At 42.9% G+C, this 18,982-nt stretch overlaps 1 protein-coding gene and 1 pseudogene across 1 annotated transcript in view; both read left to right on the forward strand.

The window, feature by feature from the left end:
• Window positions 1-241: 241 nt before the first annotated feature.
• Window positions 242-9,138, forward strand: LOC143828878 (elongation factor 1-gamma pseudogene; annotated as a pseudogene).
• A 5,248-nt stretch (window positions 9,139-14,386) lies between these two features.
• Window positions 14,387-18,982, forward strand: part of INSIG2 (insulin induced gene 2) — a 28,382-nt gene continuing 23,786 nt past the window's right edge. Inside the window, exon 1 of the mRNA XM_077320287.1 lies at window positions 14,387-14,539. The gene's annotated coding sequence lies outside the window, so the exon portion shown is untranslated. The remainder of the gene's footprint in view (window positions 14,540-18,982) is intronic.

Consider the following 18,982-nt stretch of genomic DNA (forward strand, 5'->3'; position numbering starts at 1 on the left):
GCTACTGCCCTGCACCTTCAAACCCCAGTAAATAAATGCAACTAAGTGCCACCAAGAGTGAAAGAGCTTATAATGAGTAGTGTGAATAGACCGGGGTGCCATTCATCATCCTGTTCAGTCCAATATCGGGGCTCTTTTTATCTGCGGTATTCTAGTAGTGTCATCCCCTCTGGTATAAATCTTCTGTCAGTGACTGTCGTCTTGGTAGCCTATTAAACCCGTGCTCTCATATAATCACCAAATGACCTTTGGATGTCTTTCATTAACCCCTGACCTAAACCTTGCCGGAGCCTTGTTCACAGGTAAATCTATGACATGACATTTGCCTATAACCCGACATTTATCTCCATTTATTAATTTGGGGCTCTTCCAAGTTATTGCTTCCTAGCCAAAGCATGGGTGAGGATTTTAGATAGCAAGGGCATTAATGCTCTTGAATCCAGTGAGGGTTAGTAAACATTTAATTTTCACAGCACAGGCGAGAATATCCTGCAGCCACTGCAGGGGTTCATCAGCCTCCTAAAATGATGGTGGAAGCGATATTGCTACATGGCTATTGTGAATGCTTATTGTATTTTTCTTGATGATGTTTATATTTTACATAGCAATGTTCCATTCTGGACTTGTGGTATTTTGCAGTCTTTAGACCCTGCTGTTCACAATTTTTTTTCTTTGTCCGTTCCCTGAACAAAGAGGTTTGCCATCTGAGGATTCTCCTCATGCATCTGATTAAATGTGCTCTAGTCCATGAAAGTTTATGCTAGAATTAAAAAAAACAAATTGGTCTTTATGCTGGAATTAAGAAATAAGGTTTCTGGTTGGTTCAGCAGAGCAGCAAAGCAACCTACTGGCTCATATTCCAGAAGATCTTTTATATATTTATATTTTCCTGCCAATGGTATGCAACTCCTATTATTTCTGCTTGCAAAAAGGCTTTACCCCTAGGCAATAGCAGGCACAACCCACTAGCAACGTTTCAATGAGTGGGATTTGGGCAAAAGCAAAATCCGATGAGTTCTCTTCTTTCCTTTCAGATGCATCTATTTTCCTTGTTTCTGTTAATCAGAAGTAATTAAATAAAATTAAATTGTGCAGTTGTGGCATAACTCGGCTTTAAAAGTCTGACTTTAGGAGCCCCTTTTTTGCACAGTTTGAGAGACTAGTATAAAAGTTGGGCTTGTGGTAGATATTCAACCAGATCCTTTATACAATGAAGAGTGCCTAACTCCCTAAAATCAGTAGATGTGTCCGATTCTGCATAGTCCTCCAGTCAATACATGCAGAAAACAGAGCTTGTAATGATGTGGTTGTATGCTGAGCTCTGAGTTGCCAGCTCCGGGCTTGGAAATTTTGGGTGTGGAGCCTAAAGAGAGTGGAGTTTGGGGAGGGGAAGGACTTCAATGTGGTATAATGACACAGAATGTATTGGCAGAGTTTCAGTATGCCAAGAAGAGTAAAGCACCAGGCTGCTTAAAAGAATAGAAAGAGAGAGAAGAGAGAGTCCAATGGTCTCTAACTATAACTACCAGTTGCAATCAATTCACCTTTTTGCTTAATGAAACATTTTCTTCAAACTGATATCAGCATTCCTCTTTTGGCAAGCACTCTTACTGAAATCAGATGGTTTGCCACTTGTAGTACATACAGGCAATTTTCAGTGAGGACCTCTTTAATTTGTCCATTAGGCAGTTTGCATTTCACTGTTCCTGTCCCAACCTATTCTGCAACCACAGATCTGCCATCTGCCATGCTTCATGTCTCCTTCTCATCTTCCTCTAGGGTTTCAAAGAAGTCTCTATGTCCAGACATGTGCATGGAGTATGCAGTGTCTAAATACCTTGTGTCATTCTTGGTTACACCTTGGGTTAATAGCACTTTAAAAATTGTGACTGCAGAAAGGGACCCCTCTGCTTGGAAGCATTACAGTCCTTTTTAAATTGTACTTGTTTTCCACATTAGTGGCAAATTATGTTGCTCTTGCTGTTTATACCCAGTGCCATTTGCATAGCATTTGATTCAATTTTATTATTGCAATCCTCAAACTGTTTATGCATATATGTCTCTTCATGTTGGCTGATTACTTCATTGAGACATTTTCCCTTTACTTCAAATTGAGATATTGCGTTTTCATAATTTTTAGGCAAATATACAACAGCACAATTAGATCCTGCAGTGGAATCTCTTTACCAGCACTTTGGAGTTGATCGGTTAGACTAATTATCTGGTCTAAATGGTGATGAAAATTCCCTTTCTCTGGCATTTTATTGCTAAAGAATCACTTTGGCAAGTAGAGCTGGCTTTTCAGAGAGGAATATACCACCATTGTAATTATGACCATGCCTCTCAAAACATCTCTGTCCATTAGCCCTTTAATTTAGGCCTCTCTTGCCTTTCTGTTGTTTGTGTCCCAGGCCTTTTGTCTTGCTTGCTGATCATCTCTGTTGGGGTTCTCTAATGGCATATCACAGTCCCATCATTAGCAAGTGGCTATTAATTTTCTCCTTCTAGCTCAGATAGTTGCCTTCAATAAGCCTATTCAGTAGGTAGTTATGCTGAATGTTGCAGGAAATGGTCATTTTCTGTTTCTTCTTCTTTTTGCCTGTCTATCTTTATTTCACAGTCTGAATGCTCACTATGGGCCCAGAACCCCGTTGGCAGAGTTTAAATATGTGAAAGAGAGCAGAGTTCCTGGCTACTTAAAAGAATAAAATAGTTTTATTGTGAAGACAGGAAAAAACTTTGTATAGAAAGAGAGGAGAGTTTTATGGGCTAACCGTATTTGACTAACATTCTGAGTGTTCTGTTCAGGAAACAAGCAGGAAGAAAGTATGCTCAAAGGAGCAGGAAGTCTTCAAAGAACCAATCAGGACAAGGGTCTTTGAAAAATAGCAGTAAGTTCCTAATCTAACCATGCTAAATACACATCTTGTCTGATGCCCCCTGTTGGGTATTCTTCATATGCGTTTGAATCATGTACACTACAGATCTTGCATATTCCAGCCACCTAAAGTGGCTATTATCTCCAGGTGAACTGATCCCCATTATCTGGAGATCACTTGTAATAGCAGGAAGTCCCCAGCCACCATCTGGAATTTGGCAACTCTAGATGAGCTGACTGTAACATTTCAAACTGCAGACTGGGAAATTACATTTTTTGAATGTCCTCATATGGAAAAATCACTCTGCAAATAGAACAAGCACAGTCGGAGGCAGGCTAGAATTATGTTTCTTTATAGGTCCTCACCCCCCCCCCACTTCAGGATTCTACCATCTAAGTCAGCTGCATGTGTAGACAATGCCTTTAACTCAAAAACCCTAAGTTGTGCTGTTTACAGATACAGTAAAAACAATCAAATAAGTGTTTTTACAGAAGTTTGACCAAAAGTAATTCCACTCTGCAGAATATGAGTGCTTTTGAAAGGATACTGAGGATGTATATCTTACTATTTCATTTAAACTCAACCCCTACCAGTCATTAGGTTAGACTCTATGAAACACGAGTACAAGGCCCTCACAGAAGTGAATTCCCCCCTCCCCCTCCTTTCAGCTGCCTACTCTGTAAAGTTAATGCTGGGGCGAGTCTAATGGGGGGAAATGCCATATGATATACCACAAGAAATGGAAATTGAGAAAAAAAAACAACTTGTATGAACTGGGGTTACAAACTTGGGGGGAGGGGTTTTCTTGGAATTACAGCTCATCTCCAAATGACTGTGATCAGTTCCCCTTGAGGAGGAGAAGAAGAAGAGTTGGTTCTTATATGCCGCTTTTCTCTACCCGAAGGAGGCTTACAGTTGCCTTCCCTTTCCTCTCCCCACAACAGACACCCTGTGGGGGTAGCTCCTGATGTTAGCTGATAATTTGATGCTGCTACTCTTTCTTTATCTTCACCCTCTAACCCTGATATCACTGCTCGGTCAGAACAGCTTTAACAGTGCTGTAGTGAGCCCAAGGTCACCCAGCTGGCAGCATGTGGGGGAGTGCAGAATCGAACCCGGCATGCCAGATTAGCACTCCTAACCACTACACCAAACTGGAAAAGGAAGCCATGGAGGGCAGACTCTGTAGTATACCATATAGTCTATTAGAAGCTGAACTCATAGAGTAAAATTACATCTCTTGCTAAGTTCCTTCCACTCCATTTGCTCCAAATCTCCAGGCATTTTCCCAAGTGTATGCCTATTTTATGAAGACATACATATTTTTGGATGTATATGTGGCTCTTTTTTAGCTATTGAATCAGAGAATGAACAGAGAAACGTTATGTACACTCTGACATGGCAGCAAGTGTCCCCAGCCTGTTTTTCCATTTCATTAGCCAAACCTCTTTGTACAAGGAATGCACACTTAACAGCATGTAATCAAGGACAAATTACACACATTTTTCTCCACGGTAGGGAGTAATCCTACAGAAAATCTATTGAGAAGTCATATTTTATGCAATTTACTTTCTTTTGGATTACAAGAAGCACTGCAGACCCTTGGTGTCTTAGTTCTATCATGGTACATTTGACTGGCAAGCACAACTGGATTATAGTTCTGAATACCCCTGAATAAAGATTTACATCCTTGCAATGCACACAAAACAATGCAAACTGCATAACAATTTGCAATCCTTATACTGGGCATTATTACAATGACCTGGGACAAAAGGAGTGCAAGAATTATGCAATGAAATCTGTGGTCATTATCCATGGATCTGGACTCAGTTCTTTCCCCATCACTATATCCTGTCCATAGATTGCTCATATTGAAAGAATGAAATACTGTTCAATACAAAAATATGGATTATTTCACTTTAAAGAGCCAGTTTGGTGTAGTGGTTAGGAATGCAGACTTCTAATCTGGTGAGCTGGGTTTGGTTCTGCACTCCCCCACATGCAGCCAGTTGAGTGACCTTGGGCTCACTACAACACTGATAAAACTGACTGAGCAGTACTATCAGGGCTCTTTCAGCCTCACCTACCCCACAGGGTGTCTCTTCCTATTCCAACACTTCTTCGTCTAAAATATCAGCATTTGAACCTCTGATATTTTGAATATGCTGATCTTCCCCTCAAATATCCAGTATTCAAAATGGGGGAATTCCAACTATCAAAATTTAGTTTAGCTTGAGGAAAGGTACAGGAATAACTCCTGAGCTGCAGTCTAGTAATCTTTTGTAAATGATAAGTCTATGTAACCACAATTGTGTACCCTGCTCCTGATGTTAGCTGATAATTTGATGCTGCTACTCTTTCTTTATCTTCACCCTCTAACTTGTCAAGCTTGTTGCAAAACCAATTTTATATCACTTATTTATTGTAGGCTGTATTTTTGCCAAGCTGCTCAAAATGTTAAGACATGTACTGTCCCCTTTCTGTATTACAAGGCTTTCAGATTTGATCTTTGCTCCTGATCCAATGGTTTGCTTGAAAATCTGGCAGCCGTTAGAGAAACAGGAGTAGGCAGATTGCAGGGATAATTGACTCTTTTAATATCTGCTGCTGCAGAACTTTATTCCTGGTCAAAGTGAAGCCAAGGAACTTCAGGATCTTTTGTTCTGTATGATATCAGCTTCTCATGTATGGATCTTGTGGTGTCAACCTCTCAATTGGGGTCTGGACAGATCTTGGAATTACAACTCATTTCCAAAATATAGAGATCAGTTCTCCCGGAGAAAACGATTACTTTGGAGGGTGGGCCTTATGGCATTACACCCCACTGAGCTCCTATTCATCCCCAGAGACTGACCCTAAATCTCCAGGAATTTCCAAACCAAGAGCTGGAACCCCTGTTTGGATCCTTGTTCCTATTGCCAATGGCCACCACATTACAATAGCCATCATATTACAATTAAAAGATCAGCTTGACCTGTTGCACACATGACCTGAGTTTGATATAACTGACTTTAAATTGTTAACATGACTGAGTTTGGTTTACTATAGTTGGCTTAAAATTAGTGAGGGGGATGGGGAAAAGGTGCTTGAAAATAATTTAGGAATCCAGTGTTTAGTGTAACCAATGGATCAAAAACCAGCTACCTGTTAAACCACCTTATGAAAAAACGGATATGATTTTTATACTATAATATGGGCTAGATCCACAGCACTAGTCCTTAGTCGATTTTTCTCCTTCTAGAAAGGTAATAAACTTACTTCAGTGGGTTGCAGACAAGCCTCAGGCAATTTTTTAAACCTAAAAGCCAGTTCAAGGATAAAGTCAGAACAGTTCTTGGTATATTAAAATATCTGGGAAATGAAAAGCATTTTGGATACAGAAAGAGCACTTGACAACCTTGATTTTTTGTTTGTTTGTTTAAGATTTGGGGGCAAAATGAACTTTGGAGAAAATTTCTTTAAATGGGTGAAATCAAGTAAATGGAGATTTAACCAAAATATATGAGATTCAAAAAGGGACCAGGCAAGGCTGTCCATTGTCACCTCTTTTGTTTATCCTAACTTTAGAAATGTTACATAGTATAAGACAAGACTAGAGAATTGAAGATGTAAAAATCAGAAAAGACATTTACAGACAGAGAGCTTTTGCAGGTGATTTGGTTTTGACTGTGGAAGATCCTCTGAAAGAGATAGAGATATTAATGCCATAGTTGAAAGAATCTGGTTCAGTTGCAGGCGAACATTGCAATGCACTCAAAACAGGTGCAGTCCCTCAAAGCAGCATCCATCCAAGTGAAAGTTTCTGACAGCCTACCCTTGAGATCCTGTATTTCCGGAGACAGAAACCCCTTTTTATTTACATAATATTACACAACTCTTTGCCAGCTTGCTTATTTCCTCAGGATCAAATCAAAGGCAATGTGTATCATTTTATTTATTCTGTGGTCTGTGTAAATAGAGAACCAGTAACAAATGCCAAATCTGGGCAGTGGTATAAACCCCCATCGTCCACTCATTGCTGCCTTCCATACCAACATTAAAATTCAGTACCGACCTCTCTAGATTTTCCAGTTTTTCCTAATTTCACATGGTTTACTTAAACATGCTGAGAATTAAAATGACTACATGATCAAATTTTATGGTTGCCTCTTAAAGGGTGGTAAGTCTGTCCCAAGTGGTCCACCCCAGACAAGAAAGGATTCTTGCAGTGTTCTGAATCTTCTGGCAGAGTCATGGGAAATTGTGAGCAGAAATACTGTGGGTGCTCTAGCAGACTCTTGCATTGCTTCCATATTAGTTTGAAATATGCATCATTTGTTCACTTAGCAATCAATCATAAAAAGAAGAAACTAGTAAGAAATTGCTTTGGCTGCAAAGGTATCAGTAATTAATAAGCATACAAAGTGCTGCAGGGAATAATAATTAAGTCCCATGTCGGTAATGTTGTAACCACACAAATGAACAGGAAGCAGCTAACTAAAGACACAGGTGGCCAGAAACAGAAGTCACTTTACAAGAAACATGGAAGAAGAAAATTATTAATTAAAGGAACAGTTGCAAGAAGATAAACTTTTTACTGAATGGGATTTACTTCTGAGTAAATATACTGTAGCGTTTTGCCCCATATGGATGGGCATTGCTGGCTTTTTTTTAATGGAATAGTACTGTATAGAACCAAGGTTTTAAACACATTTCAGATTGATTGCAGGAAAAACTCGCCTAGGGTGGAAATAGCCTTGGAACATGTAGCTGATGAAAGCGTTTTGATATAAAATTGCTTTCCCCAAGAGAGGAAGAGGCCCAGCTCCCTGGTCTACACTCGAGTCCTGAGAATTATGAAACAATTAGGAAAAATACAGTGCAAATACGAAGACTTGTGTCAAGTCTGGCTGACTACAACATCAAACATACTGCTGGAGATGAGCAGCAAATTAATGATTCTTCTTTACCAGTATTGTATCTTCTGAAATTATAGACAACAGTAGGGATGTTATGAATTTCACTGCATACTTACCAGGTTCAAAGATGGGTTCATGCCGAGGAGCTGTGAATGCCTGCCAAACTGGTTTAGTCATGTTTTCCTAGAATGACTATGCATGTGCAAAGATGCTGCTGATTCGGACTGATAACCAACCATTAGCATTCTTAAGAGTTACTTTGATGAACACCAAAGGATAGGATTTTACAGAAACATTTACTGATAACTGATTTATAACATTTGCGAATGATCTAATTGTTTATTTAAATGATTGCTTGCTCAGCAGAGCAGTCTGCAGCAATGAAGAGAAAGTAGTAGACTCCAGTGGAGCTTTGTGAGAACATGCACGCATGAAAGGCCAGTTGCGCTATTCTGAATACTTAGGAATACATTGAAGCAACCCGCTGAGCATCCATGAACAGATGGATGAATTCAGATTCAGTTGAGTAGCTTACTGGTCTGAAGCAGCAGGACAAAGTCTGAGTCCAGTGGCATCTTCAAGACCCACACATTTTAATTCTGGGTATAAGCTTTTGTGTGCATGCAAAAACTCATACCCAGAAGATGGTGCACTTTGCTAAGGAGTTTGCCCATGAAACAGCAGCTAAAAGAGAAAAAGCCAGAGAAGAAAGAAGCAGCCAAGGAAGAGATGGATGAGTGAACCTTGGTGGCTGGGCCCAAATTCAAAGACACCTATGCTCACTTCCCTAAGAGCCCCTTCATCATGGATGAGTTCAAGCACAAGTTCTCCAATAAAGACACCCTCACAGTGGCCCCACCTCACATCTGGGAGCATTTTTACAAAGAGGGCTGGTCCATCTGATACACCGTCTATTGCTTCCATTACGAGCTCATGCAGATGTTCGTGATCTGCAATCTAATTACAGGCAGGTTACAGCATGTGGACAAGCTATGCAAGAATGCCTTTACTTCTATCATCCCTTTGGCATCAACAATGATAGCAGCCTTTTGGGCATCTGGCTGCTCAATAGGCAGGAGCTTGCCCTTTCACTGGTGGACTACAAATCCTAGACTTGACAGCAACTGGACCTGGATAGCAATTAGCGCAAGATGCTGGTGAAGGAATACTTCCTGTGAGAGGAGGAGTTCAAGCACGTCAGCAAGGTCTTTTGCAAGGGAGGTGAAGACGCAAGAACAGTTCCCCAAATACTGAAGAACAAAATGCCCCCAGGAGCTGTCAACGGCCAAATCACTGCAAGGAGGGAGAGACTCCATTATGTTCCAAGACAGGCATTAAAACCCCAAGTGTGTCAGTATTAATCAATCTTTATTATTACAGTCATAGACCAGCACAAATATTTCAATACAAATCTTTTGACCAAATCTTTCATTATAATATAGACCCATGCACAAGACAAAATTCAGTGGGAAGTACATGTTCAGAAGTACATGTTCAGTACATGTCTTAGCAATAAGAACACTCAAATATTACAAAGTGTAAGAGGTCTTAAGTCATCAATAACTGGCAAATTACTTTGCAGCAAGTGCCAATACCTGTTGATTTCCATCTATAAGTAGCAATTTTCTATACACCAGCCCCAATCACCCAGGGTACCTACTGAGAGAAGGAAAAATAAACTTGGAATGAGGCTGTTAGTATAAGGGGCAGTGGAGAAGAACATGTTCCATAGTTTTTGTTTCCTTTGATCCACAGGGATATAGCTTGTCCCACCCCCCCTCCCCCCACAAAAACTGTCTAAGGGAAAACTTGGCATCTAGACAGCGAAAAAGCCTTCCTATGACTGAAAATCTCAAATTGGGAAAGATATTCAGCTGGAGAAACTATATACCCAGAGCAGCCTTTCTCAACTTTTTTACCATTTAGAAACCGCTGAAACATTCTTCAGGCTTTGAGAAACCCCAGAAGTGCTGCAATTGTGCAGAAAATGATTGGGAAGCATAGCTGTGCCCATGCCCATCTGGGGCTCCTCCCCTTCCCACTCTCTCCAGGCCTATTTTTGGCTGTTTTGGGAGGAGAAGCAGGTCAACATGACCCTATATGGTCATATCACCCAATGGATGTTTAACAATTTTTTAATATATATAAATTCAGGGAACCCTTCCAGGGCTGTGAATAAACCCAAGGGTTTCACAAACCCCTGGTTGAGAAAACTTGACCTAAAGTATATAACAAAACCATGTTGCTCTGAGCATGTTTGGGAAGATCCATGCAGTGAGACTAGTAGCTTCTTATATAAATGTCACTTAAGAAAGAGGATCTTTGTCAGAGAAAGGAAAATGTAATGTGGTTCTTTTGTGCGTTCCTATAGAATTGTGTCAGAAGTCGTCCCAATAATGCAGAAGTTACAAATGCATTTATCTTGAAAGCAGCACCATTCTACCATAACCTTCAATTCTGGTTTACCAAAACATAGCAGATAGTACATATCTTGAGACTTAAGCTTCTGTGATAACAAGCATTGCATGAGATATGATCATTGCATGCCTAGCCTCTGGGAGGACTCATCTCCTGGAAAGCATTTCTCCACTAAAAAAGATTGCATCACCTTTAAAAAGAAACTTTCTTAACCTGCATCATATGTACAAACTGTAATTCAAAACCGTAATCAGTTCCACAAATAATCTCTACCCTGGCAAGTGTCACTTGGAAGTGCATGTTTTTTAAATAGAGTATTTGCTGATGATGGTTAACCTACTATTTAAATCAAAGTTACAGTCATTTTGAAAAATAATAATGATTGATTTGTGGTGGAGGATTGTGTGGAAGAATGAAATAAAGAATGTCAAGCACTTTGTACGTTTATAATGCTACTAGGGGCAAAGCCCGTTGTCTCCAAGAATACAACGGGCGCTAGAGCTTGGCAGTGGGAAGAGGAAGGGGAGGAGTTGTCCAGTCTGTAAGGGCATGGGGTTGAATGTGTGTTTTGTGTGGGAGGTTGTGGTGGCGTGGTGGCAAATGAGGGCATGGGTGTGGAGATACAGGTGTGGAATGTTCCTTGAGTGTGGGAGAGGACTGACCTTTGGGAATTGTGGCATAGTGGTTACAGATGAGCTTTCCAGAGCCATACCTTCAGATATGTGAAGGGAAAATCAGACTGGAGATTCTTCTTAGGGGAAGATTACATGGCAACCAACTCCTCCCAGTTCTGCGTAATTTCCCTTCTTGTGTGAATTAGGCCACAGACACCAAAATGCCCCTCTGCCCTAATACACATGGGGTAGACACAGTACACAGGTGTCCACCCTGTCCCTTCTTTTCCATTTTTTCACTGTTGATAAAATGTTATGTGCCCACATACTTCTTTCATGGTTGCTCCTTAGAAGAAAAATGGATTTTTGTACCCTATTATTTACTACCCAAAGGAGTCTCAAAGCGGTTTACAAATACCTTTTCTGTTTGTCTCCCCACAATAGTCAACCTGTGAGTTATGTGGGGCTGTGAGAGGTCTGAGAGAACTGGGAATGGGCCGCAGTGACCCAGCAGGCCTCAGGTGTCTCAAAGCATTTTCCAATAGTCTTCTCTTCCTCTCCCCATAGCAGACTCCCAATGAGAGAGGTGGGGTAGAGAACCTCACAGGGAAGCTGGCAACCCTAAGAGGAAGACTCTCTGTGCACAGCAGTCTTGACCTTAGTAAGGTTTTTTTATACTGGTTTTTTATTTGCCAGGCCAAGGTTAGAAAAAGTCGAGTCAGTTCCCATGTGTCTCCAGCCATTTACTTGTTCACTATTTACAGTTTCAGGCTGTACATATTTATTTAGATCTTCCTGCACTTTCCAGACTCACAGGACTGATGCTGGTCTGCCTATCTGTGTCCCAGAATACAAACAGTTGCTGGTAAGGGCTGGCCATAGCCCATAGCCCAGGAGGGACACCCCTGCACCACTCCCTCCCAACGGCAGGCAACAATTGCTTCTTTGAAGGCTGGAATCTGAGGCATTGTACGATTTTGAAGTCCCACCTCCAAACCTCCAGGAATATTTCCAACCCAGGGGTAGCAAAACCTCCAGGTGGGGCCTGGAGAGCTCCTGGAATTACAGCTCACCTGCAGAGTATAAAGATCAGCTCCCCAGGCAGAAAGGGCTATTTTGGAGAGGGTTGTGGTAGAGAAGAAACATTTAAGGCTTCCCACACAGGTTGTTGTTGAATTTAAAGATTTGAGGCCTACTGCACAGGGATGTTGTGCAGATGAAACAGGAGACAAAAGAACCAGTTTCGTCTGCAGAATAACGCTGTGCAGTGGCCTCAAATCTGCAGAGAGTTGCAAAGAAGAAAGACACATGGCTTGGCTGTGTCTAAACCCCAGCCAGAGCAGTATTTTAAGTGAGAAGGGGCTTTTCTGTGGCCTCCCTGTCAGGCAACTGTTTGGCAAAAGGGGAAAGTCCCCCTCACCCTCAAAAGCAGGGGTAGTCAAACTGCGGCCCTCCAGATGTCCATGGACTACAATTCCCAGGAGCCCCTGCCAGCGAATGCTGGCAGGGGCTCCTGGGAATTGTAGTCCATGGACATCTGGAGGGCCGCAGTTTGACTAAAGGTAAAGGTAAAGGTATCCCCTGTGCAAGCACCGAGTCATGTCTGACCCTTGGGGTGACGCCCTCTAGCGTTTTCATGGCAGACTCAATATGGGGTGGTTTGCCAGTGCCTTCCCCAGTCATTACCGTTTACCCCCCAGCAAGCTGGGTACTCATTTGACCGACCTCGGAAGGATGGAAGGCTGAGTCAACCTTGAGCCGGCTGCTGGGATTGAACTCCCAGCCTCATGGGCAGAGCTTTCAGACGGCTGCCTTACCACTCTGCGCCACAAGAGGCTCTTGCAGTTTGACTACCCCTGCTCAAAAGGAAGGCCCTCAGTCTCCCCTGCGTTGCCCTTGGAAATGCCTCCCTCCCTTCAGTCAGGGCCTGTCAGGCTCCTTCGCAGGAGGCCTGAAGGGGGGAGGGGGAGCACTCTGCAGCCTCCTGCCAGCTCTGTCAGGTTTCTGAGGCAATTTACAGTTGGACATGACAGTTAGGGCAGCCTTGGGGTGAAAAGGGCTGGCGCAGCCTGTCCAAGCCTCTGTTCTCATTCCCCTTGGCAGCCCTGCTGACCTCCTCTCCTTGCGGTGGTCAGGAGCAAACTGGCAGCAGCGTTTGCCCTAGAATTCTGGTCTGGCCTGGTGAGGGCCCAATCGGAAGGTGCTTTGCGCCTTTTGATTGGCCCCTCCGCTTGTCAGTCCGGGGCCAATCCAGGAGTTTTGATCATGGACACAGCCCACCCCAACACCCCTTACTAGTTTTATTAAGAGGGAACAGATGTCGTTGTGACAAGTGCCATCAGCTGACAATCCCATAGACTTTTTGAGATAAGAGGCATCCGAAGGTGGTTTGTCATTGCTGGCCTCCATGTCACAAACCTAGTCTTCTTGAGAGGTCTCCCATCCAAATACTACTCAGGGTCAACCCTGCTTAGTTCTCAAAATCTGACAAAATCAGGCTAGGGCTATATGAATGAGTAATAATAGTACTCCAATTGGAGGCTTCAGTTTGTTTTGATCACTGCAGTTCTCAAAGAATAACACATACATAGTAAGACTGAGACTATTCCACAAAGGTCTGTCATTGGCATATTCTGAAGGTATGTTATATTTAACAGTTGCTCATTTCTCCCCACTCTCCTTCTTTGTTAGGCTCATATATCTTTAACAGCTGTATGGGAAGCAGAAAGTCCATAGGTAAACATTTCCTTTGCATGTTGATGCAATGATGGGAGAAGTTTCACCTTGGTGGGGGGAAATGTGTTCAACAATACTAGTTTTCATTTTGAGTGCAATCCAAAAACTAAACAGGATTTTGCCAATGACTCCAATAAAACATTGAGTGCATCATGAAATATAGCTATTTCTTAGCCCATTACTATTTTTCTCCTAGGATAGTTGCTCTAGTTTTGCATCTTTATTTAGTCAGGCTGGGATGTCTGCGTGCATATTTATTAGCACGCTATGCTCTTTTTTATTAGGTTGCCAACTTCTAGCCTGGAGACCAACAGACGGTAAAAGAATACTGATGATGTCCAATACCTCGCTATGTTTTAATTTTATTACTACAAAAGTGGCAACCTGATTTTCATGGCCAAGGGTAGCCGGATCTTGGCAGATCTCAAAAACCAGGCAGGGTCGCCCCCGGTAAATATCTGGACGGGGGCCTACCTAAGAAGTCCGGGGCGACTTACTACAAAGGGTCATGCAACGGCGAACCACCTTGAAACCTCTGCGGCGGTCCCCGTAGCTCGGCTGCGACTTGACGGCAAGATTACACTTCCGGACGTACACACACTTGTTTCGTTTGCAAACATCCTTTCCTGCTTGCCGAGTCTGCATCTCGTGATCGTAGGGTCTCCGCCCGCCTGCCTCCCGAGCAAGCGCCAGACAGACAGACAGGCGACTTTCCCCCCTGGCTGTTTGCAAAGGGGTGCGTCTATGGAGGGGGAGCCCCCCGGAAGTGCGAGCCGTCCATCCAAGAGAAGGCGGCATGGGGGGGAGGGAGGGGCCGGCGGATCTCCCCCTCCGCTGCCCCAGACTTCCCTGCAGCCTCCGCGGCCGGGCGGAAGCGCCCTTGCCGCGTCAGGCGGACTCCTCGGGAAAGCCAGGTGGCGGCGGCGGCGGCGGATGCGCGGGAGGCGGGGACTGGCCGGGCCGGGCCAGGGAGGGAGAAGATGGCGGAGGCCGAGTGAGTAGCCGAAGGGAGCCGGGGCGACCTGACGGGATGGGGTGGGATGGGGCGGGGCACGTGTGGTCTTGAGCCAGGCGGGAGGCGGCCTCTGCGGGGTCGGGGCGTCGGGCGTCCGTGGCGTCTCTGCCTCTCTGCGCCCTGCAGCTGGGGGCGAAGGAGGCGGCGGGGACCCTTCCGTGGGGAGGGGGTGCCCCCTGAACAGCCACTCGCAACTGTGCCCGCAGCGTCTGTTGCGCAGTCGCCCGTCCAGTTTTAAAACGTGGCTTCCAGAGTCATCCCCAAGTTAGTATGTCGCGACCGATAGAAACAGGAGTCTTTTTGTAAAAAAGGAAAGAACAAGAGTTAAACTGGAGGCTCCCTGCCATACATACATACATACACACATACATTCGCCAGCCTACCCAAACCAGCGAAAGGTCTTTTTATGTTTGTCGATTGTACTTAGATTTTACACAGTTACATTTTGCTCTGTACTTATGGCATTGTCATGTTTTCTTTTTAAAAAGTCTGTCCCCTATGTGTGTGCCTTCCTGCATAGAGACATGATATTTGAAGAAGTGGGCTCTAATCTATGAGCATTTATGCTAGAATGGTTTGTTTTTTAGGTGCTACTAGACTCCTTTTTAAAAAGTACATTTGTGGGTTGCCTGTGAGTAAAAGGAAAGTTAAAAGCACAATATGTAACATATTTAAATGTAAAGAAAAAAATCTGTGCAGATGGGAGAATAAAAACAATACACATCTGACTCTTTAATCCTTTCTTATTTAACACATTCCTAGCCTGAATGGAAACAGAGAGAACAATGATCAGCTTTATTAGAAGAAATTATCGCTTAATTGTCAGCAGCACATTTCTACCTGTGTAGGGTGTTTTCCCATAAGTATTCATGGCCATAAAGAGCTGTGTGAAGGTTGTTATTCCCATTCTTCCCATTTATGAACCGAATAACAATGGAGGAAAAAAATAAGAATATACTATATTACCTATAGGAAAAAGCTATCCTCTAATAAGGAAACTCTGTGAGTTAATATCTAAGTCACAAGGAGGATCAAAGTGAGATCAAAAAATGGGGGTGATGGTAATTGGTTCTTCAGAAGTTTTTCTTCTTCAACACATTATTGTTTTGTTTAAATAAGAGGTCATCCCTTCAAACTATTTGTGTGTACAAAGTTGTTATTTATGCTAAAATGTTGTGCATTGCAAATTACAATTCTTACCTTTTTATAAAAGAAATATAATAATAAGAGAGGGAAAATGGGGGTGGGGAAAGTGTCTATTAGTAGGTCAAGGGGAAAAATAAGCATCTGAAGAAATAATCCAGAATTCTGTATGCTGCTTTAAAAGATTCTATCCCACTCAATCCTACACTATGCTGTCAGATCTGCTGTTGCAAGAAGTTTCTGTGGCTTCATCAATGAACCCTTTGCATAATTCAAAGTGAGAGTTCATGTCTTACTAAATGGCTGTGATGGCTGGCTTAAAATTCTCTGCATGGCCATCTGTGGCTGTGACAACATAAGGAACTGAGTGATATCTAGCAGCGAGATAATAGTAATCTCACTATGTGGGTGGCTATACAAGTAGGCATGGCATTGTGTGGTGTTAAACCATTATCACATGGTAAAGGGATTTATGAACAGTGTTAGGTAATGAAACAATGAAAGAGGGAACCAAGTGGCCCAACCTGTGTGCACAAGCTAGGAACCTAAAAGGTTGAGCGGCAGCAGTATATGTGTTAGATATTAAAATGCAAATACTACATTCCATGAGTCACATGAGAATACGCTCCAGCTCAGAGAGGACTTCTATAAGAGTGGCACTTTGAAGAATAAATATTCTAATTGGGGGGCTCCAAGAGATATATTTGTATTCTTATCATTAGTGTGGGAGCCTCTCCATTTATATTGTTTACCTACCACCTTAGAGTCACCATTATTACATCACATGAGTGCATTTAAGTATTAGACCACTGAAGAAGACCTCAAAAGGGGGAGGGGGTTAAACCGCTTTTCGTTATCTGTTTCTTTTATTCATGTGTCAAAATGTTTTGGATCTGTGCAATAGTGCTTGATATATGTTGATGTTTTCAGGGTTAGGTAATGCCATGAAATCAGCCTATAAGTCAATTTTTCACATTTATATTTAGTTGCTATGCATTGTCATTTTCCACATACTTTTTCAAAGTTTTGACGTACAGCAAGAGTTTTTCAGAATGGCATCTTAAGTGTGAGTAAAATGTAATTTGTAAAATTGAATTGTAATTTCTTTTCTAATCTTCAGTTAATCATAGGTTAATTGACCTTTATTCGACTATATTCTTGTCTTGTTTATTAAATGGAGAATACATTTTCAGTTAGAGATAAAATCAGTTCTGTTTTGGCCAGTTATGTTTATGAGGGGACTACCTTGTATAATAGATCACAAAGCCACATAACATTTTCCCTTGAGAAATGACCAGCAAAATCTACATGTATTAGTTGTATTGTTTTTTTAAAGTTTGTTAGCATTAAGGCAATGTGATGAAATGTGTTGTACATGCAGACAGTGCTTGTGAACATAATCACTTGCCATGGTTGCAGCCAGCGCTGTGGCATGGGGGGGAGGGGGGGAGTAGCACGCCAGTCGGTGCACGCATGCAGGTGCAGAGCTCTGTGCCTGTATTCGGGCGTCGGGTTGCGTGCCGCCAGTGGTGCAGCTCCTCTCCCCCATCCCTAATCTGTGTTCCCTCCTTCCACTCTAGTATTAGATTTTTGGGGGTTAGTGGGTTGTTGACCACCATGGATTTTGATTGTTCTCTGTTGGAAGTGTTTTAATGGGATTATTAGTGGGGATTTTACCTCGGACTGTTGTAACCCGCCACAAGCCAGTTATGAGAGTGGCAGGTAATAAGTCAAATAATACATACATACATACATACATACATACATACCATAATGTGTGGCAACATAAATACAAATGTTATAACCTTTTCCATGTGAATGTAATCTTCAATTCATACATTATTTCTTTCAGATTGTTGAATGAGGTCTTTGCTATAAAATAAATTACTAGTAAATAAGCCCGCTGCAGTCAAAATGTAGCGGGCGCTAGCAGGGCGTGCCATGAGGGCGGCGGGGCTGTGCAGGCCTGCTTAGCAAGGCCGGGGTCGTCCTGTAGGCCGGGCACGTGCCTGTTTTGTTGGCGGCAGACTGGATTCGCCGAGGGTAGCGTCGCAGGAGCTGGGCGATGTCCCTGTGGCAGCAGGTTGGCTTCTGTGGCGGCGGGTGCTGGCTGGCGGGGGGGGGGGCGAAGTGTTGGCAGCAGCGTCAGGCCGCCGGCAAAGGAGCAACTGCGAGCCGCGCTGTGCGCGGCTGGCAGTTGCTCGGGGCTGGAAATCGGAGGGACCAATCCGGACCCTTCCTCATCCCGGACACATCCTGCCCCAGAACCCCTTACTGTTTTATTTAGTCCGCGGCGCCCGCAGCGCCGTGGGCAGTGTTAAGATGTTCTATGAATTAATTTGATAATCGCTACATTGTATATGTTGCCACAAGTTCTGCAAAGGAGAAAGGCGGCTTATAAACATTTTAAATAAATTAATAATTTTAAAAGCATGATTAGTACCTTCAACCGGGGTGTGATTTAGTAGTTTATAGAATCAGGGATATGCCTCTACCAACCACCTTTCTTAAAACACACAGAAGCTTTTACCAGGTTATCTTCAATAGTCTCTACTGGTGGTGGTGGGAAGTGCTGTCAAGTCACTGCTGAATTATAGAGACTCCATGGGGTTTTTAAAGGCAAGAGACGTTCTGAGGTTGTTTGCCATTGCCTGCGTCTGCATAGTGACCCTGGGGTTCCTTGGAGGTCTCCCATTCAAGTACTAACTTGTAGCTGGCTCTGCTTAGTTCACAAGATCTGACAAGATCAGGCTATTTTGGGCCAGGTCAGGGGCTCAGGAAGTTAAGTTCTTCCTAAGGCTCCTTTCCTCTTAGGCTGAGGAAGCAGTCCAGAGTATAAAAGTCAGTTCTGGGAGCTGAGAGCACTGGATACCCCAGTCTACCCTTGACCCAGGAGATAGACTGAAGAGCCCTCTCAAAAGCTGAGGTTAGTACAAAGTATGAAGTTGAGAAAGTACAATTCTATTCCTTTTCACATACATTTACAATTACTGATAATAGTTTGAGATCAACAATGTTTTATTCAAGATTGAAGCCTTCATGTGCAGGCATGTTTTTTTCCAGATATATTGAAACAAAATGTCCTTAACCATACATATATAGGTAGTGAGAGGATATGTGTGTGTGGGGGGGAGTTAATTGTTGGAAAAGTTAAGCTAGAGTTCAGATGCATAATTAAGTAGGCAATTATAGGTGAGAGAGGATTGAGGCAGTTATCAGAATTGTGCAAATGGCTGGCAGTCAGCATACAAATACAAGAATTAGGGAATATAAGTTTGA

The sequence above is a fragment of the Paroedura picta genome, chromosome 2 (assembly GCF_049243985.1).
Source record: "Paroedura picta isolate Pp20150507F chromosome 2, Ppicta_v3.0, whole genome shotgun sequence".
NCBI lineage: Eukaryota > Metazoa > Chordata > Lepidosauria > Squamata > Gekkonidae > Paroedura > Paroedura picta.